The sequence below is a fragment of the Carlito syrichta genome, unplaced genomic scaffold (genome assembly GCF_000164805.1).
Source record: "Carlito syrichta isolate Samal-C Ts95f unplaced genomic scaffold, Tarsius_syrichta-2.0.1 Scaffold115961, whole genome shotgun sequence".
NCBI lineage: Eukaryota > Metazoa > Chordata > Mammalia > Primates > Tarsiidae > Carlito > Carlito syrichta.
The window spans coordinates 290,486-303,535 of record NW_007060057.1 but is presented as its reverse complement, the minus strand read 5'-3'; the positions used below and the strand labels follow the sequence as shown (position 1 = coordinate 303,535).

The following is a 13,050-nucleotide window of genomic DNA, read 5'->3' as shown; positions in this document are numbered from 1 at the left end:
CAGATGGGTCTCGAACCTGCGGGCTCAGGCAATCCACTCACCTCAGCCTCCCAAAGGCACGGGATTACAGGCTGAGCCACTGAGTCCGGCTAACTTAGTCATTTTTATTTTTGTTTTTTAATAGTTAACCCAACAGTATACCATTTTTTTGTTTGTATATCCCTTCTTATGTTTCTCCTTTTTCCTCTATGTTTCTCAGTAGAACACTACTAACATTTGGATTGAACAGTTGTTTATTGAAAAATGCTGTTTTGTTCACTGTAGAAAATTTAGCTTTTCTAGCTTCCATCCTTTACATGCTCATGAACTACTTATTAATTGTAAGAAGCAAAAATGTTACATAAATATCTAAATGCCCCTTGGTGAGAGCCCTTGGTTTATTGTTTCAACATGATTTCTTAATGGTAGATAGCCTAGACTTTGTCGGAAAATATCTTTATTTTACTTCACTTGTAAATTCAGTTAAATTTGGAATTATAGGTTGACAGCAATTGTCTCTTAATACTTAGAAAATCCTGGTTCAAGCCGGGCTCAGTGGCTCAGCCTATAATCCCGCACCTTTGGGAGGCTGAGGTAAGTGGATTGCCTGAGCCTGCGGGTTCGAGACCCGCCTGGCAGCGAAACCTCATCTCTACAATAAAAATTAAAAAAATCAGCCGGGCGTGTTAGCACGCCTGTAATTCCAGCTACTCGGAAGGCTGAGGCAGAAGGATCGCCGGAGCCAAGCAGGCAAGGCTGCGGTGGCCAGGAGCGGCCACTGCACTCCAGTCTGGGTGACCGAGTGAGACTCCAACCCCCGCAAAAAAAAAAAAAAGAAAAAAAAAAAGAAAATCCTGGTTTATGCTGTCTAGCTCATTTGTTGGTGTTTAGTAAAAAAGGTCTTCTCTGTATTATTACTTGTAGGTGATTTGTTTTTTGCACTGGTTGCTTTTAAGATCTCTTTATCTTTGGTGTGTTTCAATTTCACTAAAATGTGAAACTGTGTCTATGTCTAGCATTTTATGTATTCTGCTTAGAATTCATTATACTTACTGAATCAGAGGAGTCATGTCTTTTATCAGTTTTGAAAACTTCTTAGCCATTGTCTTTTCAGGTTCTTACTTTGCCATGTCATGTGTATTCTATCCTTCTTGAACTCCTGTAATTAGATGTTGTTATTGTGTTCTTCACGTCTTTGAACCCCAATTTTATGTTTATCATTTCTGTCTCCTTGTGCTTCATTTCTTTTATTTAAGTCTATTTTCTAGTTTTTAGATTTTCTTTTTTAAGACAGGGCCTCACTATTTTGCCTAGGCCAGAGTGCAGTAGCTATTCATAAGCACTGTACAGCGCACCATGTAGCTTCAAACTCCTGGGCTCAAATGATCCTCCTTGCTCAGCCTCTCAAGTGACTGGGACTGTAGCAGCTTAAATTTTCTCGATCTGTATCTAGTCTGCTCTTTATTTTATCTATTTATTTATTTATTTTTAGAAAGCAGGATTTATTGAGAGAACAGGAAAGCTCCCACAGTGGGAGATAACCTGAAGGGGTTGCCGTAGTCTGCTCTTTAAATCTAAACTAAGATTTTAGTTTTAAAGTATCATTGACTTTTTTAAAGATGTTCTTTGTTCTTTTTAAAGTCTGCCTTGATTTTGATGAAATCTTGATTACTTACTTACAAGTACTTATATGCTTTAAGATGTTTCTGTTAAACATAGTTGTTTTATTTTCTATATATAATCTATTTTCTGGAATTCATAGGTGTCTAATATGTGATATTTTGTGGTGCCTTATGGTGAATTGTTATCTCATGTTCTAAATTTTGCGTTGTGACTTCATATTCAATAATACTTTATTTACTTTATTTGTAGGAACCTACTGCTGTCTAAATTGGGAAATGGTGTTCCAATGAAATATTTTACATTGCTTGTGATAGACTCCTAGGAGTATCATTCTTATCATTTTTCCAATGAGAAAACTAAAATTTAGAGGTGAATTTGCCCAGAGTAGCTAATAATATGTAATAAATGATACAGGGAGGATTTACCTCAACCACTCAATTATGCAGTGCTATTTTATTTTTAAAGTATAGCTTGACACTTTTTGAAACTTTAGGATTTGAGATATAGAGACGAGCCTTATATCCTGAGTCTCAACAGTGCTATCCAGTATTGCTAATTATTTTAAATCAATTCTTCAATATGAATCAATAGAAGCCTTTTCAACCACAAAATATAAAGAAAATCAGAAGGTACTTCTCAGAATGAAGATAAACATGGCTGGAAACTGACAGGAAAAGTACCCCAGAAATGTAAATTACATTTTTAATGCTTTTTTCAGATCAAACTTTCTCACTATCTGACCCTCCCCTGTACATACTTAGCTGTATAAACATATTCCTGCATCCTGTCCTTTGGAAGATCCTTTATAGTCCAAGGATAGACTGAATCCAGGATAGAAAAAGGAATGACTGATCATTTACAAAAGAATTAGAAATCTGCTTTTGTTTTAGTTGTTATGTGATCATGGTATAACCAACTAGTATTTGAGTGAAAATAACTCTTGTGTGCTTGAGACTTCAAATATACAGCAATACTTTATTAAAGATTATAAAACTGCAGTCTTAGAAAATAAATAAATAATTTTATATGCAGTACAACTAAATGGAAATTGTACTTTTGTGTGTTTAAAGGCTACAACAATTTAAAAAGCATAGCATCTTCCAAGAGTAGTGATTATTTGAACAAATTTGCAAAGCAGAAATGTGGAAAGTCTCAAGGGGTCATCACTCTTACCCTGACAACCAAAACAATTTAGAATTTAGAAAGACTAAACTCACCAGAGAACTGAGGATTCAAAGAGACCTAAGTGAACTCAGGTCCGGAAAGTAACAAGGAGAGAAGACACCCATGGCAGCTCTTATCTTTGGAAGAGTGGTAGGAGGAGAAGAAGGAATAGACAGGGAGAGGGAGAAACCAGCAAAACTTCACCCAAAATGCACTGGCCTCTTGTGGACTAGTAAAACAGATTAAAAATTCTGAAAAGCTACAAAACACATCTACCACCTATCTACCATACTCTTTCTCATGGTTCTTTACTTAGTACTCAGAGACAATAAGCCAAAGTTCAGGAACAAAGGAGAATTGAGACTCATTCCTGAATCATACAGGACATCCCCAAATACAAGGTAACTAGCAACTAAATGTAGGGGGCCATGGGCAAAAGGTCTGTGAAAATCAATTCCAGGTACTCTGCTTAACGGTTACTGAGGTATGGGAATGAGTCAAGAAAGTTGAGATAAAGCGTTCCAAGGCAGTGTACGTAGATATCTTCCAGGATACAGAAAATCTGAGTCAGATCCAGTAAGCAAAAAAAATTTACTGGTAACACAGGAAACTGACCCCTGAGTTATAAACCAGAGAGTTTTGAATGTCAGCGGCTAGCTATAAAATAATATCTTGCAAATCTCATCAGTGCCCAAGCCTCTCAAAAGAAAAAAATCTTCATCTTGCTCTTAAACTAAATTAAACTAAACTAAAACTCACTTTAAACTAAATTAAAGCTACAACAATATCCAGTTGCAATTCAGGTATAGATCATACTGATACAGCTCCCAAATCTAGTAGCCTGACATATCGATTATTTTTCTGGTCTAGAAATAAATATTATTTAACTTTAATTTCTACCCTTATTTTACCCAAAATGTCTATAATGTTTACAATTAAAAATCACAAGACATGCAAAGAAGAAAGAAAGTATAACTCATGAAGCCAGAAAGCAGTCATTAGAAGTAAATCAAGAGAAGGCCCAGATGTTGGATACATCACAAGACTTTAAAATAATTATGATAAAATCATGATGATGATAAAAATGCTAAAGAATTCAGAAGTAAAGGTAGACAATATGGATGAAGAGATTGGAGAGTTTCAGCAAAGATACAGAAACAACAAAATATGAGTCAAGTGGAATTGCCATATATAAAAACCTATCAGAAATAAAATCTTCATTTGAAAGACTTAATAGCTCATTGGAATTAGCAGAGGAAAGAATCACTGAATTTGAACATAGACCAGAAAAAAATTCTAGCTGAACTTCAAGATAGAGGGAAAAAATATAAATTGAGAGGAAATGATAGGCCAGAGCATCTAAAATCTATGGAACAATGTCAGATAGTAACAAATAGGAGACAGAATCTCGGAAGAGATAAGGACAAGAAACTTTCCAAAACTAATGAAGGATATCAATCCACATGTGTATGAAGTTCAGTACATCCAAGCAGGATACATACATGGAAAACCAAGCCCCTAGGTACATCATAATGAAAGTACTAGAAACCTATGCTAAGAAGCATATCTTAAAAGTGGGAATAAGAACAACAAATAACAACTGACTTCTCACTAGGAACAGTAAAAGACATAATGCAGTTGAATGGTATATTTAAAGTGCTGAAAGGGAAAGCCGTCAACAAAGAGTTCTATATTTATTGAAATTATTCATCGAAATTAGGCAAAATAATTGAACTGAATTAGCTGGACTAAAAATAAAAGTTAAAAAAAGAAATGGAGGTGAAATAAAGACATCTTCAAACAGTATTTGAGAGAATTTGTCCCTGGCAGACTTACAAGAAATACTAAAGGAATTGTTCTGATTGAAGAGAAATTATACCAGATGAAACCCTAGATCTGCAGAAAGGAATTAAGGACAAACAGAAAGGGTAAATGCCTATATAAATATAAAAGATCTGTTTTCAGTTTTACTATAAGACTTTTGGCTATTTAAAATTTTTTGAATAGCAATTTACTGTGGCAGTTATAACATATAGAAGGAAGAACAGTAGAACATAAATCAAAAGGAAAGTTGGAACTGTTTCTTACACAGTTTGTAAAGTAGTATAAAATTTTGTAAAAGTAAACTTGTAATCACTTAGTTACATATTATAATCTCTAGCAAAACTACTAATATTCTGCAAAGCGGTATCACTTTTAAAAAATCATCAATACAGGAGATTAAATGGATTACTGTAAAAATATATGCTTTACACAAAGATGGGAAAGGAAGAGCAGACTGGGAAAATAAAAAAGTATTACCAAGATGCGAGACTGAAATTCAGCCATGTTAATAAGTACATTATAATACATGCTCCAATTAATCAGAAACTTATTTTTAATATAAAGACTCAGGTAAGTAAAAGAGTGAAAGAAGATACATCATACAAACAGCATTCTAAAGCTACTGTATTAACATGCGACAGAACAGGAATTAAGACAAATAATGTTATCGTATATAAATTTCATAGTGACAAAAGCATCATCAAGGAGACATACCAGTCCTGAGTGTGCATTTAACTAATAATATTTTCAAAATACATGAAGTAAAAATTGCCAGAACTAGGGAAAGAACTAGACAGATCTACAACAGTTGGAGATTTAAATATTCTCTTCTATAATTAATAAAATAAGTAGACAAAGGAAAAGAAGAATCTCAGTCCTTTTATACAATATGCAAAAATTAACTTGAATTGGATCATAGAACTAAACTTCTAAAAGGAAATATACCCAAAAAAATCCTTAGAAAATTCAGATTAGACAAAGTTCTTAAATAGTTCCAAAGGGCCAAGTCACTTCAACAGAAAAGGGAAAGTTTTCAGCAAATGGTACAGGAATAACTAGATGTCTGTGGAAAAACATGAACCTAAATCAGTCTTAACTCCAAACACAAAACTTATTCTAGTTGGATCATAGATTTAAATGTAAAACGCAGAACCATAACCTTCGTAGAAGAAAAACATCAGAATATTTTTCCAAGCCTAGGGTAGGCAGTAATTCCTTGGAGAAGATACATAAAGCACTAACCTTCACAAACATGCCATTAAGAAACCAAGTAGGCAGGCCACATAGTGGTAAAAAAAATTTTAGGTACATTTATCTGACAAAATATTTGTATCCAGAATATACAAGTATCTGGCTGGGCGCAGTGGCTCACGCTTGTAATCCCAGCACTTTGGGAGATAGAGGCGAGAGGATTGCCTGAGCCACAGGTTCAAAACCAGCCTGGGCTTCATGGCAAGACCTCATGTCTACAATAAATAAAAAAATTAGCTAGGTGTGGTGGCATGTGCCTGTGGTTTCAGCTACTTGGAAGGCTGAGGCAGAAAGATCACCTGAGCCCAACAGGTCGAGGCTGCAGTGGCCGTGAGTGTGCCACTGCGCTCCAGCCTGGGTGACAGAGTGAGACTCTGGCTCAAAATAAAATAAATATCTTCTACAAATCAATAAAAAGATGAGTGAAATGCTTAAAAGACTTCAGCAGGTATTTCACAAAAAGAAGATATATGAATACCCAGTGAGCATATGGAAAGGTACTTAACATTAGGCATCAGAGAAAAATGCAAAAACCACAAGTAAGGAGTCTTGATGGAATCTGGATAGGACTGATGTTATTGTCCTCTTGATTGTGAGTGACTGCACGACTTAATCAAACCTCTTAATTCATTGTCAAAACTCTTAACTGTACGCTAAAATGATTGATTATGCCTAAATAAAAATAGGTGTCTTTTAAAGCTGTAATGAAATGCCATATCCCACCTAGGTGAATGGCTAAAGAAAAAAACTGACAACATTCGCTGGTGAAGATATGAAGCAACTGCAAGTCTCATTCATTACTGGCCAACATGTAAAATGGTACACAGCTACAAGAACGTTTAAGGAGGTTTTTAAGAAGTTAAACATAGACCTAATTTTATCACTTAGGTTTTACCCAACAGAAAGGAAACCATATGTCCACAAAAACATTTTTGACAAAATACTCATAATGGCATTATTCATAATAATCCAGACCTGGAAATGACCCCAAGTTTCCACCAAGAGGAAAAAAGCTAAGTGAATTGTGGTCTACTTATTCAATGTAATACTACTCAACAATCAAAAGAAATGAACTACTGAAACACAAAACCACCTGGGTGATGCAAAAATTTCACACTGAGTAGAAGAAAAGACACGATAGTAATACATACTGTATAGTTTCACTTATATGTTCATCATGAGCAGGTAATGCTAATTTGTGGAAATAGAAGTCAGAAAATGGTTGCTAGTGATTGGGACTGACTATAAAGTTACACAGTGGAACTTTCTTGCTTGGTGTACTGGTTTCATGGGTATATATAGTTATCAAAATTCTTTCAGCTAAGCTGTTCAAGCTTGTAAATTTTATTGTTTGTAAAATATTCTGTAATTTAACTTTTTAAAATAAGATATAGTATGTTAAGGACAAATAAATGGGAAGAAACTTTTTAGAAATAAATATTGGACAAATTAGCTAGTTATTTCAGTTGGCTTAGAGTTCAACATGAGAAGCTCAAAGCAAAAATAGATGGGTTTTTTTTGTTGTTTATGAGTTGGAGTCCCACTCTGTCACCTAGGCTAAAGTACAATGGCACACTCACAGCCATTGTAGCCTCAACCTGCTGGACTCATACGATCCTTCCACCTCAGCCTTCCTGATAGCTGGGACTGCAGGCGTGCACCACCACGCCTAGCTAAATTTTTTTTATTTAATATAGATTTTTTTTGAATTGTCCATGTGGGAACACTTTAAATGGGTCATTGATATACTGCTCACGTGTGTTAGGCTAACCAACACATCCTGATTCACCCAGAACTTTTTTTGGTTTTAGTATTGGAAGCCCCATGTCTATAAACCCCTTTAATCTCAATTTTAAAACTAGAAGTTCCAAATAGTCCAGATCAATTGCTGACCCTAATGTGAATGTTGTTAAATACAGCGTTATACTTGGCAGTATGCATCAGTAACCTTAAAATTTTAATAATTACTAAGCTTCTCTAGGGAAATGCCCTTGAGGCAGTAGGGAAAAGCTTTAATAATGAGAGAAACCCATTAAAAAAGATATTTAAAACTAAACAAAAAAGGAAAACCAAGAACAAATACATTTAACTTCCTCATTAGACAAAGTTTAACAGTTTTCAAATTTCAACTTGTATTAAGGTCACCTAGAGGCCTTCTTAAAAGATTTCTGGGTGGTGCACAGTGCTCTTGCCTGTAATCCCAGCACTTTGGGAGGCCAAGGCAAGAGGATTGCTTGAGCCCAAGAGTCCAAGACCAACTTAGGCAACATAGCATGACCTCCTCTCTACGAAAAATCAAAAACATGAGCCGGATGTGGTGGCGCATGCCAGTAGTCCCAGCTACTTAGGAGCCTAAGGCGGAATTGCCTGGCCCAGGACATTGAGGTTGTGATGAACTGTGATCATGCCACTGCACTCCAGATTGGGCCACAGAGTGAAACCCCTGACTCAAAAAAAAGAAAGGAAAAAAAGAAATTTATTGACCCCATTTCTATATTTCTGATTCACTAGAACTTCATTGGGATATGAAAATTTGCATTTCTAAACAAGTTTCCTTGAGCTGTTGGTATTGATCTTGCTGTTCCTGGTACCAAACTTTGAGAACCAGTGTTCTAAAGACAGACCTCTTATTAGTTTTTTGGTTTCTTGTTTTGTTTTTTTGGTTTTGAGACTGGGTCACTCTGTCATCAGGTTGGAGTGCAGTGGCTCCTCATAGCTCACTGTAACCTACTAGGCTCAAGAGATCCTCCTACCTCAGCCCCCCAAGTAGCTAGAACTACAAGTGCATACCACCATGGCCAGCTAATTTAACTTTTTAAATTTTCTGTAGAGATGAGGTCTCACATGTTTCCCTGGCTGGTCTCAAACTCCTGGTCTCAAGTGATCTTCCTGACTTGGCCTCCCAAAGTGCTGGGATTACAGGCATAAGCCACCATGCTCAGATTGTTACTGATGTTCTTAGTGATAAAATTCACATTATTGAGTAATTTAAGTTATTTAGGAAAGCAAAGAAATGTTACAGGTTTTAGAAAAATGGCTTTGAAATATTATGTTGATTAAAGAAACTTTTATAATCTAGTTATTTTACTTATGTAGAATACCATTTTTTCAACACTGTATAAATGAGATATTTCCAATGATGCCAACCATAGTAAAAAATATAGTTGATATTCATTGAAAATTTAGAATTACGGGTTCCTAGAATCAAAAGTGACCCAAAGGAATAGCAAAAATTATTTCCCCTATAAAAGCATTGAGAAAAGTGTCTGAAATTGTCAGACTGAACTTTGTTAGAGCTCTGGAAATTAACCAAAGGCATGTAACAATTCAGAGTGAGCTTTGTGGAATTTTAACTTGCCTTGTTCCCATCCACTGCTCTCCAGCATCACTGTAGCCTTGAAAAATAGCCCTTATTTTCTGTGAGAACTAGTAAACTGACAGCCACTGGAGGGAGAAATGGAAAGGTAGAACTCTTTCAGAGAGCCTCATTCACATGGATAATTTGACCTCTCGGTAGTTCCTGGAATACCATTTGCAAGGCTGTCTGTGTTTGATGACCTGATTCAGAGTTCTTTCTGCACAAGAAGTGTTTTCCCCTGGTAATTTTCAAAACAATTAAGTTTCGTTTAGTTTTGAATCTCTTTTCTTAGGTTTGCCTCAACTGTTACCCTATAGCAGAGTAATCAAAAAGCTTGAAAAGCTGGGAAAAGAATTCTCTACAGCGCCTTTGAACATATTTCTTAGAACCTAGAAGGCCATACACATGTTTAGGGCTGTATGCATGCTTAGGAAAGACCAGAAAGGGCCCTAAACTCTCACCTCTGGCTGACCATGGGGTTCAGAGTAAGCAAGAAGTGAAGATTAAGGCATAGTTATCAACTGCTTCTCTGAGTGTTGAAGATGGGCACAGAGTCCTTGGTAAAGAGTGGGAGACTTCTTAGGTCCCAGCAATTAAGTAAATTTTTGTCTAGTTATTAACTAGCCACTAAGCTAACCATGCAGAGTCTTCAGTAGCCCCACACAACAAAAAATACAGATTTGGCCAGGTGCGGTGGCTAATGCCTATAATCCCACCACTTTGGGAGGCTGAGGTGAGAGGATTGCCTGAGCCCACTAGTTTGAGACCAATCTGAGCAGCTTGACAAGACTTTATCTCTACAGTAAATCAAAAAATTAGCACAGCATGTTGGCACATGCCTATAGTTCCAGCTACTTGAAAGACTGAGGCAGAAGGATCGTCTGAGTCCAGCAGGTCGAGACTGCAGTAACCGGGAGTGTCCCACTGCCCTTCAGCCTGAGTGACAGAGTGAGACTCCAACTCAAAAAAAAAAGAAATACAGACTTTATAAAATTAAGAAAAGTCACTAAACAAACAACAATAAGCCCTAGATAGGAGGACAAATGTATGTCCAGAGTCGCCCCATGAAATTTAAGTGTCCAGTTTTCAAGAGAATGTTATGAGACATGCAGAAAGCAAAGTATGGCCCACAATACATAGAAAAAAAAAAGCAATTGATAGAAACTGACCCTAGGAAAGTCTAGACATTGGATTTACTAGACAAATATTTTAAATATGTTTAAAGAATTAAAATCATCCTAAATAATGAAAGGAAAGTATGGGAACAATATCTTACCAAGAAACAAGTATCAGCTGAGCTCTGTGGCTCAGCCTGTAATCCCAGGACTTTGGGAGGACAAGGTGAGTGGAATGCCTCACCAGCCCAGGCAACTTGGCGAGACCTTGTCTCTACAATTAAAAAAAAAATAGCAAGACATGTTGACGTGCTCCTGTAGTGAGGGCTACTTGGAAGACTGAAGCAAAAGCATCACCAGAACCCAGCAAGTCGAAGCTGAAGTGGCTGTGAGTGTACCGCTACAGTCCAGCCTGGGCAACAGAATGAGACTCCAACTCAAAAAATATATATATATCAATTAAAAGATTAAAATTATCAGTAAGAACCAAGTAGAAATTCTGGAATTGAAAATTATGGTAACTGGGCCGGGCTCGGTGCCTCAGCCTATAATCCCAGCACTTTGGGAGGCCACGGCAAGTGAATTGTCTGAGTCCGTGGGCTTGAGACCAGCCTGGGCAACTTGGCAAGACCTCATCTCTACAGTAAATCAAAAATAAGCTAGGTGTGGTAGTGCATGCCTGTAGTTCCGGCTACTTGGAAAGATGAGGCAGAAAGATCACTGAAGCCCAGCAGGCTGACGCTGGGATGACCATGAGCATGCCCCTGCACTCCAGCCTGGGCAACGGACTGAGACTCCAACTCAAGGGGAAAAAAAAGAAAATTATATAGTAAGTGAAATCAAGGTCAACAGCAGATTTGACCTGGCAGAAGAAAGACTGAACAAACTTGAAGATGGATCATTGAAATGAAAGAAAAAAGTATGAAGAAAAAGTAGTGCAGCCTCAAAGACCTGTGGGATACCATCAAGTATACCAACATATGCATAATAAGAATGCCTGAAGGATGGGAAAGAAAGAGGTAGCAAGAGTATTTGAATAAATAATGGCCCAAAATTTGATGAAAAACATTAATATACATATCCAAGAAGCTCAATGGACTCCAAATAGAATTAGCTTGAAAAGATCCACACCATAGATACATTATAATCAAACTGTTAAAAGCGAAAACACTGAATTTTGAAAGCAGCAAAAGAGAAATTACTCATCACTCCCAAGGGACTTTCAATAAGATTAACTGTTGATTTCCCATCAGAAACCAGGGAAGCTAGAAAGCAATGAGATGACATATTCAGAGTTCTGAAAAGAAAAAAACTATTGGCCAAGAGTTCTATATCCAGCCACACTATCCTTTGGAAATGAAGGAGAAATCAAGCCATTCCCAGATAAATAAAAGCTGAGGGAGTTAATCTCTAGCAAATCTGCCCTACAAGAAATACTGAAGGGAATTCTTCAGGCTAAAATGAAAGGACAATAGAATAACTCAAATCTACATGAAAAGAAAGGAGCATCAGTAAAAATAATTACATAGGTAAATATAAAAGCAACATAAGGGTATTTTTTAATGTTGTAACTTTTTCTTCAATCTGATATTAAAAACAACTGAACAAAGCAACACAAATCTGTGTTGATGGGCACACATATAAAGATTGTAGTAATATGACTGTATAAAGAGAACTGAGTTTTTATATGCCATGAGAATAAAGCTGGTATTAATCCAAACTAAATTCTTTTTTTTTTTTTTGAGTTGGAGTCTCACTCTGTCGTCCAGACTGGAGTGCAGTGGCACACTCTCCTGGACACTGCAGCCTCAACCTGCTGGGCTCCAGCAATCCTTCCGCCTCAGCTTTCCAAGTAGCTAGAACTACAGGCACATGCTACCAAGCCCGGCTAATTTTTTGATTTATTGTAAAGATGAGGTCTCGCCAAGTTGCCTAGGTGGGTCTCAAACCCGCGGGCTCAGGCAATCCACTCACCTCAGCCTCCCAAAGCGCTGGGATTACAGGCTGAGCCAACCTAGCCCAGCTCAAACTAAATTCTTAGAAAATGTTGATTATAACTCAAGGCAACCACTAAGAAAATAACTGAACACATGTAGTAAAATAAATGACAGGAGAAAAATAGTGCACTAGGAAATAGCTCTTTAACACAAAAAAGCAATAATTGAGGACTATAGAAACAAAGAAGACATAAGACATAAAGAAACAAACCAAAAAATGAATGACATAAATCCTACCTTATCAAAGTAATTTCATTAAATGTAAATGGATTAAGCACTCCAGTTAAAAGGCAAATATTGATAGAATAGATTAATAAAATTCAACTATATGCTGTCTACAAGAGATACACTTTAGATTCAAAGACACAAATACTTTGAAAGTAAAAGGCTAGAAAAGATGTTCTACACAATAACCAAATTAGGCTTGACAAAAATTGTTACTGGAGGGCTGGGTACAGTGGCTCATGCCTATATTCTCAGCATTTTGGGAGGCCGAGGGGAGAGGATTACCTGAGCCCACAGGTTCGAGACAAGCCTGGGCAACTTGGCAAGGCCTCATCTCTACAGTAAATCAAAAAATTAGCCAGTAGTTGTGGCACGTGCCTACAGTTCTAGCTACTTGGAAGGCTAAGGCAGAAGAGTTGCCTGAGCCCAGCAGGTTGAGGCTGTGGTGGCCATGAGCATGCCACTGTACTCCAGTCTGGGCAACAGAGACTCCAACTCAAAAAAAAAAAAAAAA

The 13,050-nt window shown here is 36.9% G+C and overlaps 1 protein-coding gene across 7 annotated transcripts in view; it reads left to right on the top strand.

The window, feature by feature from the left end:
- The window catches only part of DLG1 (discs large MAGUK scaffold protein 1), a 102,653-nt gene that overhangs the window by 15,138 nt on the left and 74,465 nt on the right, over positions 1-13,050 (top strand). The gene's annotated exons all lie outside the window — the stretch shown is intronic.